Raw genomic sequence first — 17,284 nt, forward strand, 5'->3', positions numbered from 1 at the left:
ATAGATACCTTAGATACCTTTACATAGTTCTTGCTTTTTAAAAGACTTCTTTTTTTCTCAAGATACTTTCTTATTTAGGACTTCTCTATAATTTATAGTGTTATGAATTCATATTGCCCAGCAATCTCAACTTTCAATTTTTTTGGTTAATTATCTTGATTTTTCTAACTCTACATCATTTGAGTTCACTTTATCTCATTATGTGGTACACTCACCATGTATCACCCCTAAGTCCAGCCCTTCTCTTCATGGTTCTCTGAATAAGTCACTTACTTTCTTTGTTTGGTGTCTGTTACCCAATCTGTATTACCTTCACCAAGCCCCTCTGTTTATCAAATCCTACCCCTTCTTTAATGCTCTCATCAAGATCTATCCAACTTCCCTAGAACAAACCCATCTGTCTTCTTCCCACCTCACAAGCTCTTATTATCCATGTAACACCTCTCAAGTATCAATATTTCCCTTGTATGGTCCTCTGGCATTTCATGGATGTCTTATTCTCTTCAATTTGATTACAACCTCATTAATATCAGGTTATGCACATTTCTTGAGATGCACTCTGAGGATATAGGAAAGAACAAAGCAGGGAAAAAAAATCCCTTCCCTCAGAATTAAATTCTATCTAGACCAATATGATTATTTCAGGTGAGGAACACATTTCTATGATAATGCAGGAACACATCTGTGCTGATATGGTACCATGGGGATACTATTTCCTATAATGAGAGCTTGCTAAGAATTGTTGGGGAAAAGGGTCTACCAAAGGAACTGTGGAAAAATGATGAATTTTGCTCCTAGCTCACCTCTTATCCATGAAACAATGTGGGGTCATAGAAAATTTATGGACTCAGAAAAAAAAATCAGGTAGCTCACTTCTTGTTATTCAAAGTTACTTACAAATTTATAAAGACTTTTATGTTTTCTTAACATTAAAAAACTCCTTATGTTCAGTACTGCAAAACAGCTGCCATTTATTAGACCACTATTCATATTCATACAATAAATACTTTATCGTGCCTACTGTTGTTGGAGGAGGTCATCTAGAATGACATCACCCTCAGTTGATCCATGAGTGAACAGACTGATGAATTTCAGAGGGAAGATGTGGGTGGGGGAGAGGAGAGATTAACTCGGGAATTTGTATGCATATATGCATAGCCCATGGACACAGATAATAGTGTGGTGAAGGCTTGGGAGAGGGGTGGGAAGGAGGGGGTAAATGGGAAAGAAAAACAACAACAAAACAAAGGGGACATCTGTAATATTTTCTTTTTAAAAAAAAATAAATCTTTATTGTTAAAAGTATTTTTCCCCATTGACCCCCTCCAGTCCACTCCCACACCCCACCCCAGGCCTTCAGCACCCTATTGTTTGTGTCCATGGGTTATGCATATATGCATCCAAGGTCTTTGGTTGATTTGTAATACTTTTAACAATAAAGATAAATTTAAAAATAAAGAAAGACAGAGTGGAGGTAGTGAAAATTTCTTAAGGCAGAAATAAGCATTGCTTGTTTGAGGAACCCATAAAAGGCAGGAAAAAATAGTTGGTGATGAGATTGAAAAGTTGATCTTGTAGGGTTTGTAACACAGAGTAAGGAGTTTGCATTTTATTTGCAGTGTGATAAGCCTTGGGAGGGGTATTAGTTTCTTGTTGCTACTGTAACAAATTGCCATAAACTCAGTGTTTAAAACATCAATTTGTTCTCTCACAATTCTGAAGATTAGAAGTGGGCTAAAATTAAAGTGTCAACATCCCTTCTGGAGGCTGTAGGGGAAAATTTCCTTGCCTTTTACAACTTCTGAGTCTGTCCATATTTCTTGGCTCATGCCCCTGTCCAAAGACTAAAATGGCCAGTTAACTATTTTTCACATTATATCACTTTGATTCTGATTCTTCTGCTTCTGTTCTCACCATTTAAAAAATTACTTTGGGCCCACTGGGTAATCCAGGATTATTTAATTCCCTCTTGCCATGTAACATAGCATATGATGACTTCCAGAGATTTAGGATGAGAATATATTTGGGGGGGGGGGGGGGGGCCATTATTCTGCCAACCAAGACAGAATTTTTTAAAACAAGGAAATATCTCTGGGTCCCTGTCTCCATCTCTGTCCCAGTCAGAGGACAGTGGTCCCACCCAGCCCCAGCTTTTTTCTTCCATCTCTGTGTCTGTCTCTTTCTTTCATTTTCTCAATCCCAGCTGCCCCTACTCAAGAACCAGACCACTCTCCAGCCACACTGGGCATGGAGAAGAGAGACATATTTACATCTGGCAACCCAGATCCAGGGACTTGAGTACAGGGGAACGCTTGGAAGTCATGTGAGGGGGTGTCTCCGAGAAGTGCCCTGTGCAACAGATTAAAGTAGTAAGAATGAGCAGTGCAGCCAATTTGGGTACCAGAGCATTACGTGTGTCACGACAATGGACCCAGAGAAGCTCCTTGTCCCTTCACTCAAAAGACTGAAAGTTGCCCCAATGACAGCAAAGTGGAAGAAGAAGAAAACTGAAGGCTATGCAAGAAACCGAGGTGCCAACATGGGATCATCTGAAGAAGTTAACGACTGAAGCCCAGCAGATAGTAGAAAAGCAAGAAGTGGAAGCTACTTCCTCAACCACGTTTCTGGCTATGCTAGCATTGGTTAGCTGCCAGTCTTCTGCAAAGTCTTGCACAGCCAAGTCTGAGGACTCTGAGTAGATACACACCAGCAGCAAAAGAAACTTTCATTTAGTAGCTAAAAATGTTAACAAATTAGTAGTTTGATTTCTCTCTTATTGCTGTGTTGCATTGGCATTGTTTTGTTATTATTTTAATAGCCAGAGTTTTGCTCTTGATGTTCAAGTTTGTTTTTTTTTAAATATTGTTTTTAAAAATGTAAAAAAAAAAAAAACACACACACAAAGAAATAGCATTACTTTATTAACATTTTAAAAAGGAACGCTCCATCAACTGTTCAGAAAATGGACTGTGAATGGTAAGGGTGGAAGTGGGGAGATCAGCTAGGAGGGTATTGCAGTAGTTCAGAATTAGTAGTGGATATGGAGAAATGTAGATGGGATTGGGTTATTTTTTGGAGGATGAGCCAATAGAATTTGCTGATGATTTACATTTGAGAGGCAGATGTGAGGGGATAAAAAGAGCTAGCAAGGAAAATGCCTAGATTTTTTGCCTTGAGCATCTGAAAGGAAGATGTTAGCATTTATTGAGTTGAAGGAGACTAGAGAAGGAATGCTTTCTAGGAGGGTGTGGGGGAGGAAGTTCTGGATTTAGAAATATGTTTTATTTTATCCATGCTATGTTTGAGATGCTTATCAGTTATCTAAGTGGAGATGTTGAACAGGCAATTGAATATAAAAGACATAGCTAAAGATTAGGAATCGTTACGAGAGAGAGAGAGAGAGAGAGAGAGAGAGAGAGAGAGAGAGAGAGAGAGGAGAGACTTGGAACTGAATAAAATAATCTAGAAATATTAGGAAGGCAGAAAAGAGAAGGTACTGGGCGAGAAGCCTCTGGGACTCCCTGGTTTATATTAAGCCAAATTACCTAGCATAAAAAATACCTGATGGGAGCAGAATGCCGTAATGTAGAAATTACAGGAAGATTCCTAAAAAGGATGAGGTCCAAATGCCAAATCAAAGAGCTTGAATTTTATTTAGTAGGCCCAGAATAAATTTGTCCAGGGCTGATGCTATCAAATCTGTTTCAAAAAAACAACTCTGAGTGTGACTCATTGCTTTATTCCCTATGTTACATTTTGTATGTTGGTATGGCATCAATGATAAATTAATTAACAAATGTTTGAATACCCCTTATCCATGGATGATTAAAAATGTGGAATAAAGAATAGCATCTTAAACTAAGGTTGTTATAAGAAAAACAACAAGACAACAAAAGACACTCCAAATTTAATGTGATGAATGCTTGTCTATTTTTCTGGTCACGTTTGACTCAGTGATCAAGAGTTGATAGTGATTATTACAATGCCAAGCATATGCTGATTAAGCAATAGTAAATCAAAGCAGTATAAGGTCCCATCAATGTTTGCTGCGACTTCTCAATATACTGGGAGGCAGTCATGTAAACAAATAATTTTCAAATATCACTATGCAAAGTGATAGGACCTACAGTATAATCATACATTCAGAACTACGGAGAACAGATGGGAATGAATTAATTTGCCTGGGGAGTGTTAAAAAGCTTTCTGTAAAAAAAAATGCCTTTTCCATAATAAAATAACACTTTAGTTTGGCAGTGGAGAGCAAATCTTCTTGTGGGAAAAGCAAATCTTCACAGCCCATATACCTGTTCCCAGATACTCATTTTTCCCCTTGGGAAGTAGTCAACACGGCTGCCCAAGTCATGGTGACTTCAAGAAAGCACTGCTCTCCCATTCACTCTGGCCCAAGTAATTCCCTAAAACACAGCGAAGGTTAAGAAGGAACATCTATACATGAATTTACTAGTCATGGAAAAAAAATGTAGTAACATACAGCTAGAAGAGTAGTTGTCAAGCCTTTCTCTCCACTGTGAAAGCAAGTTGGCAGATGATGTTGACTGTGACACACTTCCATGGACTTCTTCATGTAATGAATGAACAATTTTCTACTGGCTTAACTATTATTTCTCTTAATTTTTCTCCCATTCAAGATAACATATTACAATGCAAAGGAGTGAGGAAGGTATTATTAAGATAATCTGTAATTCACTCTAGTCATATAAAAAAGTAAATCACATTAAACTATGATACTTTATCCTTAGGAATGCATTAATTACCATGCATCTCATAACTGATTGTGACAGATCAGGGTGTTGAAATAGTCTGAAGGCTGCTGATCTCGACAATCTGGTTTGTATGAATGAATTACTCATCTTGCCTTTATGGTTCCCAATAGCAAGGCCTCCTTACATATCTCCAAGTCTATCTCTGAAAAGCAGATGCTGTCTTTTCCCAGACATGGGGGAATTCAGGCATGGCCCAGCCCAGGGAGATCCATTTCCAAGAGTGTGAGAGAAAGAAGACGGGTTTCACACTAGAAATGCCCACTCCTTCAGGGGAGCTTCCAAACTTAACTACAAGGATATACCATACCCTCAAAAGAGAAATCATGTCAAAATGTTCTATAATTAGGCCCAGCATGTATATAAGAAACATGCATGTGCACACACATGAAACAAAAAAACAATAGTGGTTGTTTTGTTACAGATTACCCAGGAGAAGACATTTGACCCTGACCTTAAAAAATATGTAGATATTTTCTCAGAAGGATTTGAAAGGGAATGCTAAGCAAAGTGTCAGTCATGAAAGCTCTTGAGTAAGAAAATAGTCTCCAGTATGGCTGCAGCATAGGGTGTATTTAGAGAACTTGGCACTCATAATTATGTTATACATAGATTACTCAACAGTTGATCCAATTTTGACATCCTCTGCCTAAAATAAATATAGAATGAATCAGCTATTCTTTTTTAAAAATATTTTTAAATATATTTTATTGATTTTTTACAGAGAGAAAGGGAGATGGATAGAGAGAAACATCAATGAGAGAGAAGCATCGATCAGCTGCCTCCTACACACCCCCTACTTGGGGATGTGCCCACAACAAAGGTACATGCCCTTGACTGGAATCGAACCTGGAATTCTTCAGTCCATAGGCCAATGCTCTATCCACTGAGCCAAACTGGTTAGGGCAAATCAGCTATTCTTAATCAAGTAATTGCTAAAATCATTTGGCACATATCACACTGGATCTCTGAATTTGTTGTCAGAGTAAAAGTCAGAATTCCTAAGAGAGATGTAGGAATTAAGAGATAGAAAGTGGTTGGCTAAGCTATACTCAATAGAGAAATAACGTGAGACATGGAACTTGCTTTCTTCTTCTCTTCCCCTTCTTCCCTTTCTCCCTCCCTCCCTCCCTTCCTCCCTCCCTCCCTCCCTCCCTCCCTCCCTCCCTCCCTCCCTCCCTCCCATAAAGTCTCTAATTTATGCCAGCTACAATACTAGGCACTATGGTTAAGCAATAAACAAAAGCATATATGTTACCTGCCTCTTCTCCCCTTAAAAAAATTAGGGGGGGGGCCTCTCTTCCATGGGGCTGCATGGAGCTTCTTTCTCCTCAGCTAGGGCTGGAAGCCAAGATCAACCCTTGAGAATAATTATCAGGGCTGCAACGAGCTGGGCAGCCTTGTTTTCCTACCTTAGACATTTGTAAAATAAAAAATGGGGGGGCAGTTATAGGAGACAGACATTAACCAAATAATCACCCAGATGAATTTAAAATTACAACTTTACTATTATCAAGGCAATGTTTTTGGAGATATGAAACTTATAATAGGGAGGTTTAGCCTAGTCTTAAAAGGCAATATAATGTGGTAGTTAACCCTGTGGACTCTAGAACCAGGATACCTAATTTTGAATGCTGGCTATACTACTTTCTAGTTGATCATAAGAAAATTATTTAATCTATCTGTGCATCAATTTACTCATAAAAATGGGTATTATAATGGATTATACCCTGAAAATGGAACTAAAAGGTAGTTTTAAAGCTTAATGAATTGTGTGTAAAGCACTAGAAGGGGGCCTACATACATGCTCAATAAATGCTATCATCACTGCCACTGTCACTGTCATTACTACTTGTGGTGGGTAGCGGAGTGGGGGAGGTGACAGAAAGCTTTCCTTCAAGAAGTGATGAGTGAGCTGAAATCTGGAGGCTGAACAGCATTTATCAGGGGAAGAAGTGGGAGAGCTGTGAGACCATATACAAAGGCCCTATTTCTGGAGGGAATATGACCAGTTCAAAGTACTAAAAGAGGGTCAGTGAGGCAAAACGAATTAGGCAAAACAAGGGAGGGTGGCAAGGTGGGCAGGGGACAAATTATGTGGAGTTATTGTAAACAATATTACAAATTTTGGTTTTCATTCTAACAGCAATAAGAATCCATGGGAAGTGTTTATAAAGAAGGCTGACATGATCAGATTCACATTTTATAACTTAATTCTTGCTAGAAGCATGAAGAATAGATTGGAAACTGGCAAAATTGGGTATGGAAATTTCGCAGGAAAGTGATTACGGTGACCTGTCCTAGGTGGTGGAATGAGTGAAATGGACAAATTGAAAAAATCTTTAGGATATAAAATGAGCAGGACTTCATGAAAGAGTGGACGTAAGGTTCAAAGAAGAAGGATCTAAAATTCTGGCTTATGCAGCAGGGTGATGATGGTAATCACTGAGTCTGGAAATACTGGAAGAAGATCAAGTTTGGGGAAAGGAGAGCAGAAGATAAGTCTGATTTCCCATGTGCTGCGTTTGAGGTGCTCTTGAGACTTCCAGAAGAAGATGTCTAATTGTCAACTGAATATTAGGGTCTGGGGCTCAGAGGAGAGGTCTGAACATACATTAATGTAAAGATATATATTTATGTGTCAATTACCTAGAGGTGGTTTCTGAAGCTGAGAGAGAGGACCCAGGCAATAGAGCCTAGCAGTGATGGCGACCCTATGACACGAGTGTCAGAGGTGACACACGAACTCATTTTTTTGGTTGATTTTTCTTTGTTAAATGGCATTTAAATATATAAAATAAATGTCAAAAATACAAGTCTTTGTTTTACTATGGTTGCAAATATCAAAAAATTTCTATAGGTGACACGGCACCAGAGTTAAGTTAGGGTTTTTCAAAATGCTGACACGCTGAGCTCAAAAGGTTCGCCATCACTGGTCTAGAGCAAGGCTGCCAAGAGAAATATAATGTAAGCCACAGATGTAATAGGTAACTTTCTAGTAGCCACATTAAAAGATAGTTAAAGAAATGTGAGATAATTTTAATAATATATATTTTATTTAGTAAAATACATCTAAAATATCATTTCAACAGATAATCAATATAAAATTATTAATAAAATATTTTACATTACTTTTTCATACCAAGTCCTCAAAATCTGTTGTGATTTTTTAATACTTATAGTGCATGTAATTCAGACTATATACAGTTTAAGTATTCAGTAGCCATGTGCCTAGTGGCTACCTACGGACAGCACAAGTCTAGGGCTAGGGAGGGAAAAAAGAGAGGAGAGGGAGCAAAAGAGAGAGGAAGAGAGATAGGGTAATGCAGTAAAAGCTAAAGAGATAGTATTTCTTAAAAACAAAACAAAAAACAGTTGATCAAAAGATTCAACTGATTTCAGACTTTGCCACTGTAAAAGGTAGTGAAGTTCTGTCCTATTTTGGAAAACCTTAATTGACCTTATACTCTTTAGTTCCTGGTTTTCCCAATTTTTAACATCAAACTTCTTAAAAAGCATTCTATACCTGCTATTTTCATTATCTCTCTTTAATTGCCTACAACCTACATTTCAATCTCATCATTTTGTAAAAGCTGCACTCCCCAGTGCTTCATCCCTCAAGTCCAATTATCTTTCCAGGACCTCTGTTCTCCTTGACCTATCTAAAATATTTGAAAGTTTAAACATTCTCTCATTCTTAAAACTGCTTCTCTCCATCTCAATATAGGCATCTTTTGTTGACCGTCTCTAATCATTTATTCTCTCTTAGAAATTAGTAACTCACAACTGGATGGGACTGGCTCCCAAGTCTTCATTGGCAGCTCTAATCACTCCACATAAATGAGGTCTGTGGGCCTAGTATCTAACCCTCGCCTCAAACTAGCCATACCTGAAAGGGAAGTTACCTTGAACGTGAAGGAGCTTTTCCTCCTCACTCCCTTCTGCTGTCACACCATGTGAAAGAGATTGGTCAGAAACAGCATCCCTGAGAAAACAGCGCATACACCGAGTTCTGGAGGCTCACAGGAGTTACCCAGATGGCAGGGGAGGAAGGAAGGGGACAGTACTCCAGGTTGTAGGTACCACGTGTTCACTCAAATATCCTCCCATGCTTTGTGAACCGTGTCAGCTGCCTAAGTGCCATGCTCTATGCTAATCTCTTGGAATAGACAATGAGCAAGTCAAACATGGTCCCTGCCCTCATGGAGCTTATCATCTAGTGGTGAATAGAGACACATTAACAAATCATTACAACTGTATTAAGTGCTATGAAGAAAAGTACAGTAAGCTATGGGCACCTAAAATAGGGGTCTTCCCTAGTCTGGGGTGGGAGTAGAGAAAACAGCATATAAGCCAAAGCCTTGAGTATATGAATTAACCAGATAACAGGGAGCAAGTGAGACAAATAACATTTATGCCATAGTGGCTTCTGAAGGCTCTGAGTTGGGAAGTAGCCCAGTGGCTTCTGAGAACTGCAGCACAGTAAGTTAGGGGGAATAGTGGTGGTAAGTGAGGAGTCAGGGATCAGATATCACATGGTCAAAATTCCCAAGTGTGTCCTAAGAGCAACGGGGAGACTTGCAATATACCCAGCTTCAAACCTTCAGGGCCACCTATGACACCTGCCATTATCCTCACTTTCTATATCCAACTCGTCAGCAAGTTGCCATCAAGCTTCATGGCTTCTTCCCTTATAACACCTCTCATGTCAGTCCCTCCTACTACACTCAGGACTGTATCCTGTGATTCTCAGCTCATATGTTTTAGACTTTGCACAAGGGGGCCACAGATCTGAGATCAGTAAAGTCAATTTTTTTCAAATTATTTTCCATATTTTGATTAATATGTAAAATTTACTTTTTCTACAACTGACCATCCATTCTGAGATGGTACTACCATCAGATGGAGTATTAATTGAGAGAGTCCGGTGGCAGTGTAGAGTAGGGTGTTGCTTGCAGCAAATAGGTGGTTAGAAGTGTACCATTAACACTGAACTGGTACCACAGGAAAATGTAAAAATTTTGCCTCATTAATATGTAAGAGAGGTTGGTCAAACCAGTGAACAGTTATTTCAAAATAGAAATACCATGTGAGCCCTGGCTGGTGTTTCTCAGTGGTTAGAGTGTTGTCCCACGCACTGAAGGGTCGCAGGTTCCATTCCTAGTCAAAGGCACATACCTGGGTTGCAGGTTTGATCCCCAGCCCAGTCGGGACATGTATAGGAAGCAACAAATTGAGGTTTCTCTCTCACATTGATGTTTCTCTCTCTCTCCCTCTCCCCCACCCCTCTTCCACTCTAAAAAAATCAATGGGAAAAATATCCTGGGATGAGGATTAGCAATGAATAAATGAGAGAGAGAGAGAGAGAGAGAGAGAGAGAGAGAGAGAGAGAGAGAGAGAGAGAGAGAGAGAGAGAGAGAGAGAGAGAAGGAAGGAAGGAAGGAAGGAAAGAAGGGAGTAAGGAAGGAAATGAAACACTGTATGACAGGCAACCAAAAAACGCTTTTTACTAATAGTGGACACTTTTATAAAATTTTATTGTACTAGAGTAGTAATTTTGTTATAATTATTGTTTTCTTATTTCCTGCATTTGTGTCTTTTCATTTTACAGAGCATGTTGCTAAAATTATTAATGTCTATGTATGACTTGGTTAATTTTAACTAACTCGTTAGCTGGGGAGATTTGCATGATCTAATAACATCCAGTGAATTTTTTAGTAAAATGTAATTGTTCTCACTGGAGACTTGGTTAGACGTTTGGCCCTTAGAAACTGGGAATTGGATTAGAGTGACAAATGCCTGGGCTGAGAAACACCTGGGTGCCCTAGGCATGGAAGGCCCTTCCTCCCAGACCCTCTGTAAGCAGCCTGTGGATGTGAGACAGACTTATCAAGCAAAACCCAATCCTCCTTCAGGCCTCCCCCAACATCCCAGTTAGAGTCACAGTGCAGAAGCACCTCACCCCTGGGGCCCTGCCAGGTGTGGGGAATCAGGCTGAGCCCAAAGGCTGTGCAGGGGCGGGCCAAACCGGGAATGAACTGCGCATGCTCAGGGCCGCCCAGTCCCTGGCCTGCCAGGAGGCAGATGCCCGGGTCAGCTCGGAGGTCTGCCAAGGTCCAAGGTCACCGTAACCTAAACGCGCTGTTCTATGCAAACCCGAGAGGCCAGTTCCTCCTGGCAGCAGTGAGGTCGCTAGAATTCATCTCAGGAGACCACCGCTGCCTGTTCCTGGAGCCTCTCCCCTGAAGAACAGCCTCAGGAGCATGCATACTTGTATGTACCATTATATTTTTTTCAGCTTTATAAGCAGCATACAGCATTGTATAGTTTTCAGCTGCCTAATATGATGATTCGATACAATACGTATTTGTGAAATGATTGCAACAATAAGGTTGTTTAACACCTCCATTTACCCTAATTACCCTTTTCCTGTGTGTGGTGAGATCTTTTAATTTTTATTCTCTTAGCAGCACTCAACTATATAAAAGTTTTGTTAACTATAGCCACTATGCAGTACATTAGACCCCCCAGTACATTTTCATCTGGTAATTGGAAGTTTGTGCCCTTTGACCAACATCACCCCATTTCCTTCAATCCTCAACCCCTGACAACAACCATTCTACTCTGTTTCTGTGAGTTCAGCTTTTTTTATTTTATTTTATTTTTAATCCTCACCCTACGATATTTTTTCCTTTTTTTTTTTTTTTTTTTTTTTTTGAGAGGGGGGTGGGGAGGAGAAGGGAGAGAAACATCAATGTGAGAAAGACACATCAATTGTTTGCCTCCCTCAGGCACCCTCCAACAGAGGCACATGCCCCTGACCTGGAATCAAACCTGCACAGGGGGCCGAGGCTGTAACCACTGAGCAAAACTGGCCAGGGCTATGAGTTCACTTTTTTAGATTCTACATATACTAGTAAGCAATCTCATACAGTATATGTTTTTCTCTCTGACTTATCTCACATAGCATAATGCCCTCAGGGTCCATTTATATTATTTCAAATGGCAGGATTTCTTTCTTTTACATGGCTAAATAATACTCCATTGTGTGTATATTACATATATGTAATTATTATATATAATTATATATAATACCCACAGCAAGTCCTCAATTAAATTCATTTCATCCAACATCATTTCCTTATCATGTTAATGAGAAAAAATTTCTGGTGGAGGCCACTGTCTGTGTGGACTTTGCAAGTTCTTCCCATGTCTTCATTGGTTTCCTTGGGGGACCTGGCTTTCTCCCACACCCCAAAAATGTGCACATGAGGTGAACTGGCCCGTCTGAATTGTCCCAGTCTGAGAGAGTGTCGGTGTGTGACTGTCCTGCGATGGAAGGGCGTCCTGTCCAGAGTGGGGTCCCACCTGACCCCCTGAGTGGCTGGGAGAGGCTTCAGCTATTCGTAAGCTGAACTGACTAAGTATTTTCATTAATCTGTCTTAAATGTATGAGAGCTCACATTTATTTCAGTGTTTAATATTAGAAGGGTTTTGGGTCATTATTTAGAAGTTGATGTTTTTGTGACCAGAAATATGCTATAAGAACTTAAATTCTTATTGATAACAATTAGCCTAGTGTAAAATTGGTTCCAATATACATTGTTCTGCTTAAAATCAGTTTCCAAGAACCTATCCATGTTAAATGAGGACTATGTGTGTGTGTGGGGGGGGGGAGTACAAAATGTGAGAAAGATATATTTATATATCATATTTTCTTTATCCCTTCATCTCATGATGGACACCTAGGTTGTTTCATTGTCTTGGCCATAGTGAATAATGTCGCAAAGAACATGAGAGTGCAGATTTATTCAAAATCATAGTTTTATTTTCTTTGGATAGGTACCCAGAAGTGGGATTGCTTGGTCATATAATAGTTCTATTTTTAATTTTTGAGAGACCTTCATCCTGTTTTCTATAGGGCTGTACCAATATGCCCATCAACAGTGCTCTAGCATTCCCTTTTCTCCATTCCCTTTGCTAACCCTTATCTCTGGTCTCCTTAATGACAGCCATTTTGTTGTTATATGAAAACTAGAGGCCTAGTGCATGAAATTTGTACACAGGTACAGTCCCTAGGCCTGACCTGAGATCAGGGCCATCCACCGCCAGTTCCCTGTTCGCCATCAGGCAATTGGAGCCTGCTGGCTGGTGGGGGAGGGGAGGGAAGGGACCAAGAGGTTGGTTGGCAGACCCTGATCGCCTAATCGGGCCTGCTGGCTGGGAGCAGCTCCTGCATTGAGCGGTGGCCCCCTGGTGGTCAGTGTGCATCATAGTGACCAGTTGTTTTGCCGTTTGGTCCATTTGCATATTACTCTTTTATTATATAGAATATGCATTGCCCATGGACATGGGCAATAGAGTAGTGAAGACCTGGGGGTGGGTAGGTAGAGGGTAGGGGAAGGGAAGTAAGAGGGGAAAATGGGAGATATCTGTAAATTTGTCAACAATAAAAATATATTTTAAAAAAAGATACTTATCACATTCCTAATCACATGCTTAATGTCTCTTTCCCATTATTCAAGCTTCAAGAAAGTAGAAACACAGCCTTGTTTCTTTATGTGTTCCTAGCACCAAGGACAGTGCCTCACACATAATAATTATTTGTTGAAAGAGAATAAATGAATAAGGACAACTTTTCTTTTTCTGGGTAACTCATTCACCTATCAAGGACCAAAGCCAGATGTTATATCCTCCAGATTGGGTTACAGTCAAATCTGATACATCTTTGGATCCCTAAGGCCTAGTTTGGAACTTGGTACATGACTCATATATCATAGATATTAGTCAAATAATAATAAACTCTTGTCCAGGAGTTGATCATTGTTGAAACTGAGTGATGGGTATATAAGTAGGGTTCATTACACTGTTCTTTCTCCTTTCATCTATATTTTTAAATTTTTCATAATAAAAAGTGAAAACATTTATGTTCACCTAAAGTCAAGCAAAAGAGTAGTCAAAGATGATCTTGAAGTTTCTGGCTGAAGCAAACCAGTGGATGGTGGTGCGGTTCCCTGGGGTGGATGGAGTGGAGCTGCATCAGACTCGAATGCGCATGTGCATGGGCTGGCTTGCAGAGGGTTCTTTTCACACCAGTGAAAGTTCTTCAAAGATCAATAACGGGGATAACAGAATAAGTTTTGATTTCAGACCTTTAGTTTTAATTACTTGAGGGCATCTCCAGTGAGCTGTGCAATGGTTAGCAGCTACAATAAATTAAAGTCTCTGCCTTAATGAGCTATGAGAGGGTTTCTGGATGGTAACCTTCCCCCTCATGATCCTCTGGGGAGCTGATCTGACTGACCACCGGCAGCTGTCCCGCTACCAGGGAGTCTGCAGAGAATACTGTGCCCCACCAGCGCTTCCTCCACACTTCTCACCCACACGCTCCCCTTCTTCTTTACCGCTGTTTTATTTCTACTGGGGAGCGATTTATTGACATGGGGAGGCCTCGGTGAGTGTCACAGCTTTATGTTCAGCAGCTGCTGGGTGTCAAGAAAATTCTGGTTTCCTTTTGACTTCACCACCTTCTGACTGCGAGTCGCTTGACCTTTCTGTATCTCAAATGCTGCCTCTGAAAAATAAGGCTAACAATCGTGGCGACTTCACAGGGCTGAGGCGAGGGTGACTGCACGCGAAGGGTTCAACACACAGCCTGGCAGTGTGAGCGGCTGATAAACAGGAGCTATTATTATCGCCAGCGCCGAGCGCTCCTGGCTCTCCACCAGGACTTCGGGAGGGAAAGCTGCTCCACCACGGCCGCTGACTCCCGCCGAGTGGGTGCCTGGTCCTGCGGACGCCCATGAAGGACTCCAGGCCAGGCCGGGGTGCAGGGTGGCGCTGGGACTGCCGGGTCTGCAGAGGCGGGGGCTGCGCTGTGGGACCAGGAACCAACCAGGGTTGGCGGCTGGCGCGGGTTGTGGGCTCACCGAGGCAGAGGGTCCCACTCGCAGCCCCGGCTGCCTCAGCCCCCGCTGCCACCACAGCAGCTGGCCCTGCCTCGCCCGGCTTTGTCCGGAAGGACGTCTGGACGTCCGGAAGGTTGTTTGTCTGTCTGGTCTAAGTACCGTATTACCCTTCCCCTGAACTACATGATACTTATCTGCTTTTATAATACATTTGCAACTTTATCCAGTGTCACTTCTATGTCACTTGATTGTAAAAGTCTTGCTTAACTCACTGATCACGTTTTATAACTTTTGGACTCTTGACAATACACTGAGCTAGATCCTCAATATATGCTACGCGGATTGCTAGAATTTCAATTTTGTTTACTTTTAATCAAGTACTCACAATACACAGGGTATTGGAAAAGACAACGGGTAGAGTGGACACAGAATGTGAACATGGTGAAGATAGAAAGTTCTTTGTTTTTACTTTTGGCTCCTGACAGGAAGCTCATAATCTAATGGAGAGAAAGAACTTACATTGCTAAATAATGTGCAGTTGAGGCTGTGACATTAAAAAGTGCAAACACGTTATATGAAACCATAGTAAAGGAGGATCCTGACCTTCAGGGTGTTGGCTCCGGTGCCATGGCACCCCCCACTAGGTTTTTCATGAGGGGAACCTGGAAGATGACTGGATGGAAGATGAGTCTGGGGGAACTCATCAGCACTCTGAACGTGGCCCACACCGAGGAGGTTTGTGCACCAGCCACCACCTACGTTGACTTCACCACGCAGCAGCTAGATGCCGAGATTGCCGTGACTGCTCAGAACTGCTACGAAGTGACTGATGGGGCCTTTACTGGAGAGGCCAGTTCTAGCTTGATCCAAGACTGTGGAGCTACAGGATGGTCTTGAGGCAATTGGAAAGAAGGCTTGTGTTTGGGGAATCAGATGAGCTAATTGGGCAGAAAGTGGCCCATGCCCTGGCTGAGAGACTTGGAGTGATCACCTACACTGGGGAGAAGCTAGCTGAGAGGAAAGCTGGCATCCTGAGAAGGTCGACTTGAACAAACCAAGGTCATTGCAGATAACATGAAGGGCTGAAACAAGGTTCTTCTGGCCTATGAGTCTGAGTGGGCCATTGGTACAGGCAAGACTGCAGCACCCCAACAGGCCCAGGAAGTACACCGAAAGCTCTGGGGATGGCTTAAGTCCAATATCTCTGATGCAATCACTCAGACCACCTGCATATTTATGTGGCTGGGGCAGCCTGAAAGGAGCTGCCAAGCCAGTCTGTGTGGATGCTTCCTAGTGGGTGGTGCATTTCTCAAACTCAAATTCGTGGACATCATCAAAGTCAAACAATAAGCCTCATTCATCTTCCCTACCTTTCATGCTCCACAAGGGATTACAAAGCTCAGAAGCCTAATAACTGCCCTCCCGTCCCTGCACGTACATCTAATGGTGTCACCTGCCCCCTTTCATGGCCTCTTTCTTTACCCATTCACGCCTTCCCCTGTGTTGGTCAGGACCAGGCCAATCCCTTCTCCACTTACTTTAGTAATTAGAATGAAACCTCACCAGAGTGGTTTCTCTTTCGCTGACAGCTAGAAGAGGTGGAGTTTGCTTATGGGTCCCCTCAGTCTCCACTGAAGGCAGGAAAGAGAAGCCATCCTCCTCTCCCATCTCCCACCATGGAGCCAAGGACTGAGAGAGAGCCCTGTCTTCTCCTCAGAGGTCAAGGGTGCTGTTCTCACTACTGGTGCCAATGCCTATGTGTGTTGTGCATGTGAGCAGTCCCATTGGGGTGTGAGGCTGTGGGGGAAGATAAACACCTGGCACCCACACACAAAAAGCATCATAATAATAAAAGGCCAAGAGGCATCATGACCAAAATGACCAAATGACCGGTCACCATGAGGTGCATGGAGCACCTCTTGGGCCAGCGCCCCACTGGGAGCCTCCTCGTGCAGCAGAAGGCAGGAGGCGGGCACCTCCTCACGCAATTTCAATTGCGCACTGGGCCTCTAGTAGTGAAAGAAGTGAATGGAGGAAGAAATATTTCCCAAATGGAAGTGTCATCTCGGATGAACCTTGCAAGGTAAGTAGAATAATAACTGGCAGAAAACGTAAGGAAAAGAAGCCTGGGAGAAGTGCATGATAATAGCCTGGAAGCTTGGAAGAACAAAATCTAATAATAAAAATTTTAAAAAGGATAGTAACCTGGGGTGACTGAAGCTTACTTATACTTATAAGGAAACATACAGGTAATATGAAGGGAATGGGAAATAGATTGGAAATTGTTCTATTTGGTTTCTTCCTATTTATTTATTTATTTTGCCCCTGCCAATTCACTGAATCCTCTTTTCTAGGGTCAACAACCAATTCCAAATGACAACTCCAAAGAACAAAGCTGTATGACCTCAAGTGGCTGAAGCATTCTGTTTATTTAGTATCTCTTCCATGCAAAATTAGGCAGATTTTCCCAGTTTCTTATGTAGTCTGCACATATTTCTGAGCAGGATATTGTCCTTCTAAGAACCCCCATTCTGTTTCCCATGTATCCTTACAACAAATTCATCCTTTTAAGCAATTTGTGTATCACTTTTTATG

General features: G+C 41.6%; 1 non-coding gene and 1 pseudogene across 1 annotated transcript; both read left to right on the forward strand.

The window, feature by feature from the left end:
• Nucleotides 1-6,073: 6,073 nt before the first annotated feature.
• LOC118678043 lies at nucleotides 6,074-6,204 on the forward strand. The gene has a single exon (XR_004974719.1).
• Nucleotides 6,205-14,779: 8,575 nt separating this feature from the next.
• LOC118675268 lies at nucleotides 14,780-17,012 on the forward strand (annotated as a pseudogene).
• The last annotated feature ends 272 nt before the right edge of the window (nucleotides 17,013-17,284 follow it).

Source organism: Myotis myotis, unplaced genomic scaffold (genome assembly GCF_014108235.1).
Source record: "Myotis myotis isolate mMyoMyo1 unplaced genomic scaffold, mMyoMyo1.p scaffold_m19_p_2, whole genome shotgun sequence".
Classification (NCBI taxonomy): Eukaryota; Metazoa; Chordata; class Mammalia; order Chiroptera; family Vespertilionidae; genus Myotis; species Myotis myotis.